Source organism: Anser anser, assembly GCF_964211835.1.
Source record: "Anser anser genome assembly, chromosome: 2".
Taxonomy (NCBI): Eukaryota; Metazoa; Chordata; class Aves; order Anseriformes; family Anatidae; genus Anser; species Anser anser.
The window spans coordinates 133,967,213-133,984,034 of record NC_139721.1 but is presented as its reverse complement, the minus strand read 5'-3'; the positions used below and the strand labels follow the sequence as shown (position 1 = coordinate 133,984,034).

Below are 16,822 nucleotides of genomic sequence, written 5' to 3'. Positions count from 1 at the left end.
GGTGGCAGTGGGGACAGCTAAACCCAGACACAACACTGGCAAGAGCAGGGATGTGCCCGGTGCACCGCAGCGGGCAGCGCAGCTCTGTGTTCAAAGCCATGTGAAAGGAAGCAGGAATTAAAATAATAAATAAGTAAATAAATAAATAAAATAAAAAAGTAAAAGGAAAAAAATGGAAATCTCGGTCTCTGCTGGGACCTCGCAGTGCAGGAGCCCGGAGCGGCGCGGCCCGCGGCCAGCGGCGGGGCAGCAGCGACACCCGGCGGGGAGGCGCCGCGACAGCAACGGGCTGCGCCGCCGGCCGGTACCGCGGGGACAGACGGGCACCGGAACCCGGCAGTTCATCTGTCTGTCTGTCTGTCTGTCTGTCTATCTATCATTATTGCACAATATAGTATTAATATAACAACGGTAATAATAATAACAATAATAAAGACTATAACTGTTTAAAGTCAGATTTCATAGGATTTTGCAAAAAGTAGCACTTGTGAATTTGCTATGTGGTACCTACTTATATTTCTTAAACTTGCTCAATACTACCTCCTCCTTTCCTTTCCTTTCCTTTCCTTTCCTTTCCTTTCCTTTCCTTTCCTTTCCTTTCCTTTCCTTTCCTTTCCTTTCCTTTCCTTTCCTTTCCTTTCCTTTCCTTTCCTTTCCTTTCCTTTCCTTTCCTTTCCTTTCCTTTCCTTTCCTTTCCTTTCCTTTCCTTTCCTTTCCTTTCCTTTCCTTTCCTTTCCTTTCCTTTCCTTCCCTTTCCTTTCCTTTCCTTCCCTTCCCTTCCCTTCCCTTCCCTTCCCTTCCCTTCCCTTCCCTTCCCTTCCCTTCCCTTCCCTTCCCTTCCCTTCCCTTCCCTTCCCTTCCCTTCCCTTCCCTTCCCTTCCCTTCCCTTCCCTTCCCTTCCCTTCCCTTCCCTTCCCTTCCCTTCCCTTCCCTTCCCTTCCCTTCCCTTCCCTTCCCTTCCCTTCCCTTCCCTTCCCTTCCCTTCCCTTCCCTTCCCTTCCCTTCCCTTCCCTTCCCTTCCCTTCCCTTCCCTTCCCTTCCCTTCCCTTCCTCCTTTTCCCCTTTTCTCTACGTCTTGCCTTCCATAGTTAATTAACGTTGCAGATTACCACCTTGCTGTAGCATAGGGTACTTCTGTAGCGCTGAGGGGACTGTTCCCTGTAGAGCCAGACAAAGGCAGTGATCTGTTCCTGCCAGACCCCCAACCTGCCATTTACACATTTACACTCAGGGTCATAAAAACTCAGGTATTGCAGTTAGGTGGGCAGGACAGGTAAGGCTGGGGGGGTGGGGTGGGGGGCACAACACGACAACACATTGCCAAGAATACTATTCAAATATTTTATCACTTCCAAAATATTCATCACCCAGGGTTGGTGATGGGTACAGGGAAAGGATTTTTTCAGATACAGTCAAGGTGTTTTCATGATGGAAACTTCAATACTTTTCAGATGATAATGATGCCCTCTGATATAAATCTTCACACAACTGTGGAATATTTTCATTACCCTTGTGTTCATTTCAGCTCTCATTTTTCACATTTTTCTCTTCTCAAAACACCAAAGCACATACTGCCCAGAGTCTTATGAACTCTGTCTCTTGTTTTTATTACCTGCTCTTCTCTCCTCCTATTTAAATCTAGTGCACATTTCAGTGTCAGTGCTGTGATGGCACAACTAGCTTGGTGAAGTTTATCTTAGCACCTATTCACTGTAATTTGTCAGGAAGATTGGAGAGTCTTCAGGTTTTTTGACAGCTGCTTTGCAGTCGATCAAAAGTAGAGGCATAATTTAATTCCTGTGTCCTCACTAGAAAAAACACTTTCACTCTCATACAGTGGGAGTAGCATGGGCTACAGAATGGGGCAGTGAACAGGACAGACACTTCGGCTGTGCAGCTTCCATCCAAGTGTGTGCCCTGCTCATGATTTGTGTGTCCAGTACGGGAGGTCTCACACCCATCTGGTACTGAGGAAGGAACTGGAAACAGCTGTTGTGTTTTAGGGTGATGCTGGCACAAAGAAAGGGCAACAAAACTCCGCAAATTGTGTTAATAACTGTAGATTTCATACATAAAAACAGTTCAGGACTTTCAGTTTTCTAAGTAAGTCGTCAAAATAACTGTCCCACTTGTGTTTCTCTGCTGTGGGCTCACTTTCCTAGGTCTAACCTCTTGCAAAGGCAGGTTTATCCTGCTCCGGCAGGACAGTGACCACCCCACCTCTCACCCCTTGCTCCAAGGGAGGTTGCTCCTTGGTCTTAACTTTAATTTGGCACATGGTACATGTGAGGATATTGAATTAGACCAGCTTAGCCGTTGTGGCTTTCACTCTGAGTTGGACAGTGCTTATTAGTGGCAGTAAAAAGAGATGTTTCTTTGCTTGGTAGTCATCACAGTTTTATTCCTGTGAGAAAGATTATTTGATTTGTAACATAAGAGAAAGATGACTGTAAAAGCAGACAGAGCTCCTCACTGGTAACGTGAAGCTTAAAAATAAGTAACGGTCTTTCTGCCATTTCAGCAAATGGCCAGCAGCTTGTCCTGCAGGTGTAACTACTTTGCAAGCCCACAAATAAAGCCAGGCAGAGCCAAGGAGTGCCAGGCTGCCACCTGGGGACTCCTAGGTATTGGGTGCTTCTGTTACTCTGCACAGAGTGAAAATGTGGCAGTTAAGTATTTGATAGGGAAGCAAATGCCTTTGAAAAAGTATTGTCCTCAATGTATCTCAAAAGCTGCCTGATGTCTTGGGCTTGGGAGTGTCTTAGCTCACTAGCTCAGAAAGCTGGTGGTACTCTGTTTGCAGTTCCTTTTATTATTTATTAATGGTGTTATTAGTAGAGTTTCCATGGCTAGTCCCCTAGAAACAGCTGTTAGATGTATGCAGACTGAAAATAGCTTATATATGTAGAGAGGTTTCTGATTAAAACCCTTTCTTCTTTCTCTGTGCTCTTGTACCAAGATATTATAACACATTAGTAGTTCCAGTGTCTTAAGATGTTTTTATCCTAGCAGAGCATGTTAAAAAATAAGCAAACTTCTTTTCAACAGCCCAAAGATTGTAATAATTAGCACTTGGAAAATTCCACAAAGTTTTTCACAATTCATGTTTTGATGTGTAAAGCCTAATGTTTATGCTAAAAGCCATGCTAGAGATTCATTGCTTTCATTTGCACCTCTACTTGATTAATCATTTTTTTTTCTTGGACTATGACTTTTTTTTTTCTTTTTCATTAGTTATAGTACTTTGCTCTTAATTTAACATCTTTGATCTCCTGCTTTGATTCAAATAAATGAAACTTGGATGGTAATGTTTGAGAAGGTGGTACTCCTCTTAAATGATGAAGTCATTCTGGTTCAGTTTGTTCAGCGCTAGGTCTCCTTTTGGCTAATTGGCCCGATGAAATGTTAAAGTGGCTAGTAGACATCAAAAAAGTGACTGAAAAGTGTGTCCTTAATCTGTTTTAGTGTTCTAGTAAACTTTTCTGAAGTTTTTCCTTTTTTTTTTTTTTTTTTAAGAGCTTAGACATCAGAGGAAGGCCTTATTAAATTGTTTTTACCTCATACTGCAGGGGGCTTTAATGGAAAAAGGAAAAATGTTTGAAACTGTTGAATCTTTGTTCTTTTTACAAGGCACAAACATAGAGTCCACACAAGTGGGATTTAATAATTGGGCTTATTGCTTTCACAGCAATGAAAAATGCCTGGGTACTGGGGTTTACTGAACTGGTTAAAAGGATACTAAGCAATCCCATACACTATACACTTGAAAAAGTATATAGAAGTATAAATACATTAATTGTCAAAATGTTAATCAGTCCTATAGAATGTATGTATGAAGCCTAAGAGGGCATTCACAGATTCTCTCTACGTGGTATTTTGCAGACTTACCAGTACCACAGTGACACCTGGAAGAGCATCTGCATTTCTGAGAGTACCTGAGTCAATAACATACCCTCTAGAGTCTTTGAGTATCCATCTAAGCTGATGATGGACATCTAAGGTGTCTCCTCCAGGACTGAGAATAAGTAGCATGGCATATCTTGCACTGAGCTGCATTTTCTCCGTTGCTTCTCCTTTAACCACCACCAAGAAAGCCCTCAGGGCCCAGACAGGCTTTGTGCGTGTTGCCTTGTAATGGCTGTGCTGTGCCTCCATGTATGCTGACTGCCACAGGGTGAGCCATCCTTGGCAGGCAGTGCATGGCCCCTGCACTTAAGAGGTGGAGCATGAACCTCTGCTGTACATAGCTAGGGTACCGTGGCCACAAGACAGAGCAGTAGTACAAGGATATTTACAATATATGTTTTTTAGAGTCAAGAGGCATACATTCTTTGCTAAAAATCCTTTAAGAGTTGAAATTAATGGTGTCATGGAATCAGGCACATCATGGAGTTTTTAACGACTATTTCTTCCCTTGCATTGTGGTTTAAGCCAGCAGGCAGCTCAGCACCACACAGCCATCCACTCACTCCCCCACAGTGTAAGGGGGGAGAGAATCAGAAGAAAGGTAAAACTTGTGGGTTGAGAGAAAGAGTTTAATACAACAGAAAACAAAGGGATAATAATGATAAAAAGTATGGAAAACAAGTGATGCACGATGCAGTTGCTTACCACCCACTAACCAATGTACAGCCTGTCCCAAGCAGCAGCAGCCACACCCCTGGCCAATCCCCTGTATTTATTGCTCAGCATGATGCCATATGGTGTGGGACATCCCTTTGGCAGGTCTGGGTCAGCTGTCCTGGCTGTGTCCCCTCCCAGCTCCTTGTGCACCCCCAGCCTCCTCTCTGGCAGGGCAGCACGAGAAGCTGAAATGTCCTTGGCTCTGTGCAAGAACTGCTTTACAACAATCAAAACATTGGAGTGTTATCAGCATTATTCTCATCCTAAATCCAAAACACAGTGCCATACCAGCTACTAGGAAGAAAATTAACTCTATCCCAGCTGAAACCAAGACACTTTGTAATTGAAATAAATGCTTCATTTATTCCCCTCTAAATTAAACAGTTAAGATACCATAGTATTCTCTGCAGACTCTATGTTGCAATCACAACGAATGAATCTGAAATTCTCTGGAATTGCCTCTGGGAGGAGATGGTTGAGGTTTTTGCACCAGTCTGTCCATGTTCTTATTGCTTCTTACTGTTTCTTCTTGAATAATCACTAGTGTTGGACAAGAAAAACATGCAATTTTGAGAGTTCTCTGTGTCAGGCTTTCTGCCTGGCTGGCTTTTCCTACTGTTGCTGCAGGATCTCGTAATGCTATTGTGCTCTGAAGGCTAGAGAGATTCAGTATTCACTGCAACTGCAATTTCTAGTGCATGCTGTAAGAACAAAGCTGATATTATGAACAAGTTGGTTGCCTGTTCTTTCATTTCCCATATCATCTGTCAGCTCATCTCCTGAATCCTGAATCATTTAAGCTCTTCCCAACCTGACATTGCTTTGGTAATTTCTATTGTTTTGCCATGTAACCAGGCACTATCATTTGTTACTTTTATTTATGAAACAGAAGAGATCTGCAATAATTAGTGAGTTTAGTTCTAGAAGGTTTTGTGAAGTTTCTAAGGTTACCTAAGTGTCTTCTCTGCTAGTTTAGTTGGAGTCAGGCTGAACAGTGAGTTTTGTTCATCCTTAATTTGAGTGAAGCTGGCATCTTTTTCATCCTTTGAGTCATTAGCTATTACATGCTTCCAGCATATTCATATCGATGATCAAACCTCTGCTGTGCTAATAAGTGTGATGTTTTCATCAAACACCACAACTGCTCTCTCTCTCCCACTCCTCAAAGGAACTGGGGCAAAAAATATGATGGAATGGGCTCAAGGCTTGAGATAAGGACAGGGAGATTGCTCACCAGTTTCCATCATGGGACTCAGCATAGGGAGATCAATGTAATTTATTGCCTATCACTAGTTGACTAGAACAGTGAGAAACAAACAGCAAACTAAAACCGCCTATCCCCCATTCACCTTCTTCCAGCTCCTCCCCCCAAGTGGTGCTGGGGAACAGGGAATGGGGGCTGCGGTCAGTCCCTAATGCTTCGTCTGCGCTGCTCCTTCACAGTCACTCTCTGCCCCTGCTCCACGTGGGGTCCCTCCCACGGGATGCCGTCCTTCCCAAACTGAGCCTGCGGGGGCTGCCCAGAGGCAGCAGATCTTCAAGAACTGCTCGCACATGGCTCTGTACCACGGGGTCCATCCCCCAGGAGCAAACTGCTCCAGCACGGGTCCCCCACGGGCGGGCGGCAGCTCCCCCCAGACCCCCTGCTCCTGCGTGGGCTCCTCTCCACGGGCTGCAGCTCCGGCCCGGGGCCTGCTCCTGCGGGGGCTCTCCATGGGCCGCAGCCTCCTCCAGGCCACATCCACCTGCTCCACCGGGGGCTCCTCCACGGGCTGCAGCGTGGAGATCTGCTCCGTGTGGGACCCGTGGGCTGCAGGGGGACAGCCTGCTCCACCAGGGGCCTCTCCACAGGCCGCAGGGGAACTGCTGCTCCATGCCTGGAGCACCTCCTGCCCTCCTGCTGCACTGACCTTGGGGGTTGCAGGCTGGTTCTCACCCCTCTCTCCCAGCTCTTGTTGCACAGCAGTTTTTTTCCCCCTTCCCTGACTCTGCTCTCCCAGAGGCCCAACCAACATCACTCCCTGGCTCGGCTCTGGCCAGCAGTGGGTCCCTTTTGGAGCTGGCTGGAGCTGGCTCTGATCTGACATGGGGCAGCTACTGGGCTCTGCTCACAGAGGCCACCCCTGCAGGCCTTCTCTCCCCACTCTCCCTTCCCCTTGGCCTTATCATGTAAATTCAATACAATAAGCAGTTTTTCCCTAAATTTTTACCCCTTTTCTACCTATGTGATAGCTTACAAATCATTCCAGTGTTGTGGCTCTAAATTTATTTTCTGTAGGCTTACACAGTTATGCTCCATTTCACTGTACACCTGGACTTGGATCTTGTTACCCAACCGTTGTGTCTTTGCCCTGCATTCACCAGACCACAGGGAAATTTCTATTAGAGACAAAGTTGTGTGAACCCATTCTGTAGCTTCAGACTTTATTTTACCTCAAGGTACTATTTACTTTGCCTGGCAGATCAAGGCATGAGAATGCAGAGTATTAAAGAGGGCTTGGGACAGCCACACAAGCCATTGTTACAGGTGGTCTGAGAGTGAAACCAAACCAGTAATTTAACAGTTTATCTTGCAGCATTATGGTAGAGAATAGAAGAAACAGATACAAGCCTCTGAGCATTCGCTATTCTAAGATCATGAAATATATATATATTTTTTCCCAAAGAAGTCATTCTGATGTAGCTACATACTCTTCTACTGAAATCTCCAGAAAATTTATATTGCCCTCTTAGATGAAGATAAAGGCCAAGACTGGAAAACTATCAAAATGTTGGCTGAATTTGTTAGCTTATTAGTGCATCAGATTCTCCATCCCAGAAGTCTCACATATGTTTGTTATAAAACCAGTGTACAGTGCGTGAAATAGCCTACTCTAATTATAATCTAGACAATGCCAGGAAATTGGAGCTAATTCAGATAACTTACTATTAAGTCATCTAACGTGGCAGTATATGCCATGAGATAAAATTGCTTGGATGCAGACTGGCAACAAGGGAAATATTATGTGGCAAGATCATGCAATTTTTTTTCTTCTTTCAGCCAACAAATTAGAAGCTCATTTGAAAAGTCAGCTTAATTTGATATACTGATGTGATGATGCCAACTTGGACAGCATTTAGCTCACAGGAAGCAAATCTTGTAAAAGTGAAGCCCAAAATCTGCAGTGACAGAATGTAATTATTTTGCAATCCTATTTCATTTCGGCATCTAAAAATCTACAGTTGATAAGCTATAACATCTTTGGGTTGTATTTTCACTGTACTTTAGGTCTGTTTTATAGGCAGTGAATCAATATGCTTCTATACTAAACAGTGTATGAAAGAAGTTGATCTCTGGTTAATTGAGAATCTGGCAAATGGACAGGTATGAAGGCTGTATAGAATATATATTAAAAAAAAAAAAGAAAAGAGAGAGAGAGAAAAATAAATCATGCAAAAATTTGGGCAGTTTGCAGCTGTGCTTCTTGGTTGCTCTGTTGTCCCACTGCATACTAGGCCAGACTTTCTGATTTAGGACTCTTGAATTCTCATCTGAAGAACTCTGTCTTGACTCAATGCGTTTGGCACTGTATTTAGCAAGTTTTGCTAAAAGGTTGCTAAAATCTTGTCCTTTCATTTTAAGGATTCCTTTCTAACAGTTTAGCTCTTTTTTTTTTTCCCTCATGCTTTGATATGAAACTCCTGTCTAAAGAAATGTACTAAAGACACGAAGAAAAAGACTCTATGATCATACTGTTTGATATACCCCATGCAGATAAGCTATGAGAGAGAAAGCCCTTACTGAGACATGTTGACTTTTAAAATTTGGAAAAGTAGATAATAAAGTGATTTTATTTTTCTCTTTTTACTTTAATATTTTTCCTCCCAGAGATCACTAGTTGTAAAGCAAGGGTGTCTTTCTTAACTATGATTAATTCATTAATTTTGTACAACAATTCTGAATATTTTCCAGACCCCAGGAGAGTACATCCTAGCTTACTCGTGGGTCTGAGAAATGATGATATTGCTCATGTTTAGACCTGGAAGTATTAGGACCTGTAAAACAAAACTTATTTATGATCTCTGTTAATCTCATTAAGACTTACATGAATCCTATGTACCTCAGCATCTGAACAAAATACAGTCATACATGGAAGCAAAAAATGTACATATTTTACAATACTATAAGGTATATAATCTCATGGCATTGTTTTCTTACAGAATCCAACCTTTGGTCACTTCAGATAGTTGACAGTTACAATTCCCTTCTCTGCTTCTGCTTCTCAATTTTTGTCGTCCTCCTTCCATTTATCTTTCCTCTTGCCCATATGTCCTCTTAACCTTCTTCTGTCTCTTTAATGTACAATGCGAAAGATATCTTGAGGGAGTTCAGCTTCCAATGTTCAAAGAAGTCTCTTAGACAAGCACGAAATGAAGAGTTTTGAAACCTCTGTCATTCTTCCTGATTTGAAAGATTGAAGAAAGGCTGGTTTTGATGTTACAGTCAGCTCCTCCTCACACAGTTCCCCTGTTCTGAGTTCTCCTCCGAAGTGGAGAAGCAGTAAGGCTTTGTAAGAAAAGGATTGTCCTTTTTTTGTTTATTTGTTTTAATGACAAAATCTATGTTATCCAATTTTACCTGAAGCTTTCAAAAAAAAAATTATATATATATAAAGGTTAATAAAGGTAGAAGTAACTGAAACAAGTTGTTATAATGGCAAATGTTGCACAGCCTGGTCTCAGCAGCGTGGCACTGCCTAGTGATAGAGACTTGGATGCTTACCCCTGGCTAGCAGGATTGCTTGTCTCGGGACATGTTCCTCTGATACAGGCATTCTTGCCCTGGTGCTTTTTCAAGGATATATATCAAAGTCTTTTTTCTCTTCATGCACATCGATTGCATGTTTTTGCTTGCCTTATTCTCCATGTACACTGAGTATTTTGAATGTGCTGGAATTTACTTCTGTTCTTATTTCTCATTCCTTCAAAATCCTCCTTTCAAAAGACTGTTAGCTATCTTCAGCTCAGAAGACCCTTTCAACCATGCTGTTGGTGGGCAGACACGTTTCATCTGTGCACTGTGCTGCTCAAGGAAGAGTCACGCCGTGAGCAAAGAAAAGGCAGGAACTCCTGCTTCTTGCCTTTTGTGAACATACAGCAAAGGTACCTGCTCTAGACATACCTTAGATCTGCTTCCTACTCATGCACCCTGGAATCATTAGAAGAGCAGTGGATGCTAGGAGGCAACATAAATTCAAAAGCAAATTGTTTGCTTTCATGGAAGAAAAAGCCATCTAAGTCCACTAGATACAGTGGCTGACATACAAGTGCTTGCCCAGCAAGTGCTGAGCCAAATGATACTTGACTTGATAGCGTAAATGCAAGAAATCCCTCCTGGATGTTATAAAAAGAGGCATTTTTTGTTGTTGTTGTTCTGCAAACATTCATTTCAAATTTCCTACCCATTAGAATCCTTCACTAGTCAGCTGTTTCCTAAAAGGAGATGCTGTGCTACTACTTGGCAAGTAGTGCTTTGCTTATGCTGTCCCTGTCTTCCCCAGCTCTTTGGTTTTATAGTTCAAGGTACTATTTGACTATTTATTATTGCAAATATAAATTATTTTGAAATCTGCTCTGCTCTTGGGGCAGAGAAGCCTCACAGCACATGCTTTGATATGCCTTTGATCATATCAGATCTTGTTGTGGTTCATTGCTTTATGACATATTTTTCCTTGCTCTTATTTGTCCCCCACTGCTATCCTGCAGTTTTTTACAGTGACTTCTAGTCACTCTTTAGCTCACTCCAGGCACTTTTTTGTTCCAGTTGGTCAGAATTTTACTACTTTCAGTAACTAGCCTATAAGATTCTTTACCATGCCTGCTCAGTATATATATATATATATATATATATTTAATAGCATTAGCAAGTTCATTATTAATGTGTCCTTATTGAACATATTTCTAGTGTGGTGTGTTAACTGAACAAGATTAGTGCAATTGGTTATCCATGTGACACACCATCTGCCATCCTGATATAGATAAAAAGCCTTGCTTATGGTAATGCATATTTTAAATATTTCCTACATCAAATATCATTGTTGATTTTTTTTCTGTCGTCACATTGTTTTATGTATAGTATGGATTTGGCCAACTTAGGATTTTATTTTTTTTTTTTCAAATGAAATGATCTTACCAAACTATATTCAATTTCTCCAGTAAAAATAGCAAGATGTGTCCTTAAGGTAATGACAAGCTTTGCTTTCCTTTTACATTTTTCTCTAATGACTTGAAGTCAGAGTGCGTCTATTTCTCGTGTTTCTTATTTAAACTTGATGTGCTAAGAGTGCACATTGATGTTCATATAACTTAAAACTGTTTGAAGAATTAATGTATCCTTTTTTCTCATCCTTCTGCCCCAGAAATCTCTCTGCTGCAGCATTGTTACACTCAAAACCTTGCTTATGGGCAAACAGGATGTACACCTTTTTATCAAATAAAGCTAAGAATTTATTGTTAGTATAACTGAAATCGAAGCAGTCTAACCATCTTTTAAAAAAATACTATTTTTTTTCTTGTTTGGAAGCAATTTAATGTACAATTAAAGTACAGTGAATCTGCTGGAAAAATCATCAGTCTTGTTGCAAATGTGTTTCTTATATACATAGTTTAATATAGTTAATGTGGGTGTTTTGCATGGTAATTGGCAGCTACTGGAGTAGGACTTAAAAACTTTAAGCATCAAAATAATAATAAATGTTATTATCACGTATCATTTTCTTATTACCTCTTAGTATTATTATAGTTATATAAAGCCTTAAGTAATAGCAGAAATCTTTATACACTATAAGAACTTGTTAAACATAAATACAGTTTTTAAGAATTGATCGTCAGGCTTTTTTTGATGAGGTACATGAAGTATTCTGGAGAAACAAATTGCATTGCCATTTCATTAATCTAAGGTGGCAGATGGAAGTCTTGTCATCTTCAGTACCACCTCATTTCAAAGAGAATGCATTAACGGGGGTGGTGTGTAGTAATTTGTAATGTAAATAATGTTTTGCGTTTCTGAAAGGGCCCATTTACAATTTTGAGGCTATTAGACTTTTGCCCTAGCTTTTTTAGCACTTTTATTCTGCAATGAGACTAGAGAGCCAGTTTGAGATTGACAATTAAGTTCTTGTTTGTGCTGGCAGAGCTTCCTTTTATATTTCTGTAAAACTGAGCAAAACACTGCTACTAATGTTTTGCTCATCAGCTAGTAAGTGGAGGCCATTTAAGGCAGAAATGTGGAGTTCAGCTCCAGCTGCTGTTCTAATGTTGCAGAAAGCTTTTGCGGCAGTTCATTAAATTCAACTTCAGGCAGTCACAAAACTGCCAGCTAATTATTTTTTTCTTTCTTTTGCTGAGTGAAACCTTGTGTCACCGATTTCCACTCATAAAATGCAGCTGCAGAGCTCTTCATTCTTGGAGAGTGAAAAAGCAGAGCACCAAGGAAGACAGCAATATAATCCTTAAAACAGCAGGTAGCTTTGAGCTGAAGAAACTTTATTTTCTCTCAAGTTGTCAGACTAATTTGGGACTACATTTGCTTTGTATGGGACATTGTTTCCTTGCTAGTAGGTCACATTAATAACTAGTACTTTATGGCTTGGGGACTAATAACTAGTCTTGCTAGCTCTCTGTGCCCGGCTGAGTCTGTGTGAAGACAATGATTTCAGCAAGAAGTGGTCCTTGCAGAAGTCAATGAGGGAAAGAAGAGAGGGCAGTGTGTGCATGGCTTCCTCAGCCTCCTACAGATGTGAGGTCAGCTCTCCGGTTCAAAAGGAGTAGGTCTACAACTCAGAATTAATGTTCTTCAATGCTGCATAGCTAGAGTGTTTTAGTCTCTATTATCTTGGTTCAGAACAAATTAAATTATGACAATCTCTTTCCTTTTTGTGGAATATCAATGATATAAATCCAAATCCAAAGTTAAAATACACACATGTGGAGATTCCTGTACTGACCTTAAGTACAGAGAATTTGTCTGAACCGAGAAATGTGTTATCACATGTAGGATGATACGCACTTCTGAGATATTGTTTTAAATATACCTTGAGATCATTTGTGCTATGTGCAATTTTAAGTTGTTGTTATAATTTACAGATAAATTCACTAAAAACAGATCATCAACGTGTTTAGGGTAATATTCTGAAATACGAAATGTGAATACAAATTCTCCTGCCATGGAACTGCTCATGGCAACAGGAGCTTTGGTCGAAGTTCTGCAGGTGATGTAGTCTTCAGGGACTTCACAAATATGTAACACTTCCAAGCTAATCCACCATGCTTTTAACCCAGAATTATTGGAAAAATAATATATATTGAATATGCTGGTATTAATTAATGTTTATTGTCATATCACAGTCAGGTTTCCAAAGAAGGTGTTCTCCATTCTGCTAAAAGGGTACATGCAGAAGAGACAGCCCTTACTATGAACTTACAATGAAAATCAACACAAAACAGTCAAGAAAAAGTATATAATAACAGCAATAGAATGGTGTGATTGAAACTTAAATATGTAGAATTAGGTATCCTGAGGTTTCGAAATACATAACTGCCAATTTGGTTGAATGAAGAGTTTTGAAACAAATGATTTCAGCCTCAAAAATCACCTTTTAACTGTGCATGTTTTTTCATTTGATAGCATGCCTTCAGATACCTCTAAGATGTTAGCTGGTAACTATTATCGTCTAACAATGATCTTAAGAGTGAGAAGATGCATCAAAAGAGAATTAAAGCTTAGACAGCGATCAGAAAAGTTCCAGGTAAGGATGAAACCTGTAATTTACTTCAAGCACCTAGACACAATAGGGACATAGGAAGAAAGTTCTTAAGGGAATTAGGTCTAGAGTATGAAAGCAAGATACAGTATGGGACTTGTCACCCTTTGTTTTTCTGCACCAGATTTCATATTCTTCCTGTGAGTACACTTTATGTAAATAAGTTTGTGGTTGGTCTGGGAGGGGTTTTGTATGACTATATTAGGCAGCTCATAAAACATAATATGTTCAGATTGGATGGCCACCAAACTGTGAATGTGCATTCACAGATCTGTTAACTGGTCATGGGTCCAAATTACATTCCTATTTCCAAGTATGCATCTCAGTGAGCAGCACTGGGAAGAATTAAAAGCTGAGATTTAAGTCGCAGCTTGCCATATACAAGTAAGAAGGGTTTTTGTTTTTATAATTGTTAAGGGAATGAAAAAACAAGCCTTGCTTTCAAACTCAGCACTGAATTTGTGACTATAAACACTTTTTATTTGTAGGATAGCAAACTTGATTTGAAGTTCGTTTAGAAGAAAACAAGTAACCCTCTGCCACTTTAAAGAAATATAATGACAATACAAAGGGTATTTTTGAAAATAAACAAAAACCCACTCATCTGACTATTTTACTTTCAGAATAGAATTCTAATAAACTTCAGGACTATGTTCTAAGTACAACTCCCTAAATTTTAAAACACATGTGAACCACCAACCCTTCAAACAGACAAGTACTAAATCTTGACTTTCTCTAAGAAGATAAAGGATTTGTGAATACATAAACACACAGTAATAATTAAACAGGCTCAACTTTGAACTGTGTGAAATGTGATTGTTTGAATATGGAAAACAGTAATAGCCATCATCATAGACCACTGAAGTTTTAGCTTCACTACAGTGACGACGTGCAGGGCGTTTTTTCTTACACAATCTTTATGTTGTTGTTTACCCCATATACCCTCAGATGATGATTACAAATATCAAGGTGCCATAAACCTGATTTTGCTGTCATGGCTGAGATGGTTAGTTTAAAACCTGTGAGACTGCAGTGCTTTGGTAAAGTCAGTCAGCAGCTTGGAATTTGTGTAGCATGAATGAAAAATATATCTGAAAGGTTTGCTGTGATGGTCACTACACTGGTCATTGTCACCATATGATTAAGGAAAGATGATCTCTGTAATGGCACCACCTGTAAACTTCAATGAAATAGCTGACAAGCAGTTTGGAAAAGACGGTCTAATCAGACTGACAAATCTATTATTAGCATTTGTGCATTCTGCACTATTTTCCACAGAAAAACACTCCTACTTTTTCTAACAGGAAATCCACCCATTTCACTGTCAAAAGAACACCCTACTGAGATAAGGATTATTAAAAATACAGCAACCCACAGATGGCAAAACACTTCAGGGACAGCTGCAAGGGCTATTTCAAGACATGTGAAAAGAAACCATACTAAATAAAGACATTCAAATATCCAGCAGGAAAACATTAACTACTGCTAAATGATGCACACCATAACCATTCATCACTTAGCAGCAAAAGCCAGGACAGCTGAGATCTTGAGGAAGCAGTGAAGAGGCAATACCATGGCAGATTGGCTCCATGCTGGCCCCACAACAAACAAAAGAGTAAAGGCCACCTACTCCTTGACATCTCCTCTAAGCAGTCCTGTACTCAGGAATTCCACAGAGAGCTATACTCAGAAAGAAGAGGCACTAAGTGATTGAGAGTCCTCAGATAAAAGAGCACTTGTGGCCCAATTCTTGCTGTTACTGTTAAAGTAAATTGGATTATTAATGTGGAAGCAATGTATATTATGTAATACTCCACTTTGGTGGCCCAAATGTTATATAAATGAGTTAGTTTAGGCTACTAAAGTGATTCTGAGCCTTTAAAATGATTCTGTATCATTAAAATGACACTATGTCTGTCATTCTGTGTCATTAAAATGACACTACATCTCAAGTGAAATGATTGATTCAACTTAGGAAGTCTAGCCACAATTTTCTTTGTCAAGAGTATGAATGACCTGCCTCCACATCATCTCAAGACTATTCCAGTGAAATAATGACAAATGTGTGGCTTCAAAAGACAGCAATGTCCAAAAGTGGAAGAACAATCTGAAGAGAGGTTTTTGGAAGCTGTGTGCACCACTCTGGGATGAATTTGGCTCCATCTTCTCTAGGACCCTCTCTTGGTAGAGGAGGACTGCAGCTAGGTCCCTCCTTGGTTATCTCCTCCACAGGCTGAACCTTTCCGTCCCCTCAGGGCTTCCTTGTGCGCTGCATGCTCTAGTCCCTGACCGCCTCTCCAGCTTTCTGGTCTCTCCCTTGTTCTGGGCACCCCAAACCAGATACAGGGCTCCCCACAGAGCCTTTTGAGGGCTGACATGAGGGGACTAATGACCTCCTTCAAGCTCTTACTAATGCAGCCATGTGTGCAGTTGCTTCCCTCACTGCCAGGATCAGCAGTAGAGTCATGGTCAAGTGTGCTGTTCCCCAGAAACTTTCCCCAGCCCCAGGTCCTTCTCAGCACACCTTAACCAAGGCATCCCCAGTACGGCCAAGGGCATTAGACAGCAGCCAACACTATCAGCTTGTCAAGGCAGCTCAGGGTATTAATAGCGGAAATAGCTTACACATGAGGCTGAAAGTGTCAATTTTTTTAAAGCATGGCCATGCATGAGTAGCAGCAGACCAGTGTTAACCCCCTGCCACTCAGTGACCCCTGTGCTCTCACAATGCTCAACCCTTTCCCAGTGCAAAGGTGCCTGGCAGCAGAGAACACAAGGACAAAACCTAAGAACACAAGACATCTGCCAAGGTGTGCCTCGCAGTAAGCCTCTGAACTTTTTAGATCAAACCAGGACTTAGGCAGGATGCCAGTTTTTGCAAGCATGGAGGGGATTTTTCAGTAGCATGTCACCAGAGACCAACACTCTCCATGGCCAGTGGCACTGCCCAAATGAGGGTAAGCAAAATAACTCACCTGCTCCTTCTGCTGAAATATAAGCAGTCAAGCAGAAAGAAAGACTTTCCCCAAGTCCATCTTCCCCCACTCCAAAAATTCAAATTGTTCATTCATCTGCCTGATCACTAGCTGCTATTTGGATACACGTTCAGCTTTGGTGTGCCTAAGAAAACAACCAGAAAATGCAGAAATATCCTTTTACATAGCCAAATTGTGATTAGTGATGCCAAACAGATCCTGAATGGCTGCTTACGCCCATTACTGTTTCAGCGGGACAATTTTTTTGACTCATTTCTGTTGATCTTTACATTACCAGAAGGCTAAATTATGCACAGTGCTTATCTAAGCATTCTGCCTTAGATATTTATTCATCTTCTTTCATTATGCTTGTATTGGAAAATCATATTCTATTTTTTAAGTAAAGAAACATCCCGTCTGTAA

General features: G+C 40.8%; 1 long non-coding RNA gene across 1 annotated transcript; it reads left to right on the top strand.

Annotated features, from left to right (window-relative positions):
- The first annotated feature begins 1,183 nt into the window (after positions 1-1,183).
- On the top strand, positions 1,184-4,068 carry LOC310894702. The gene is made up of 2 exons (XR_014580108.1): positions 1,184-2,668; positions 3,883-4,068. It is a non-coding gene; the product is annotated as an uncharacterized lncRNA (long non-coding RNA).
- Positions 4,069-16,822: the final 12,754 nt, after the last annotated feature.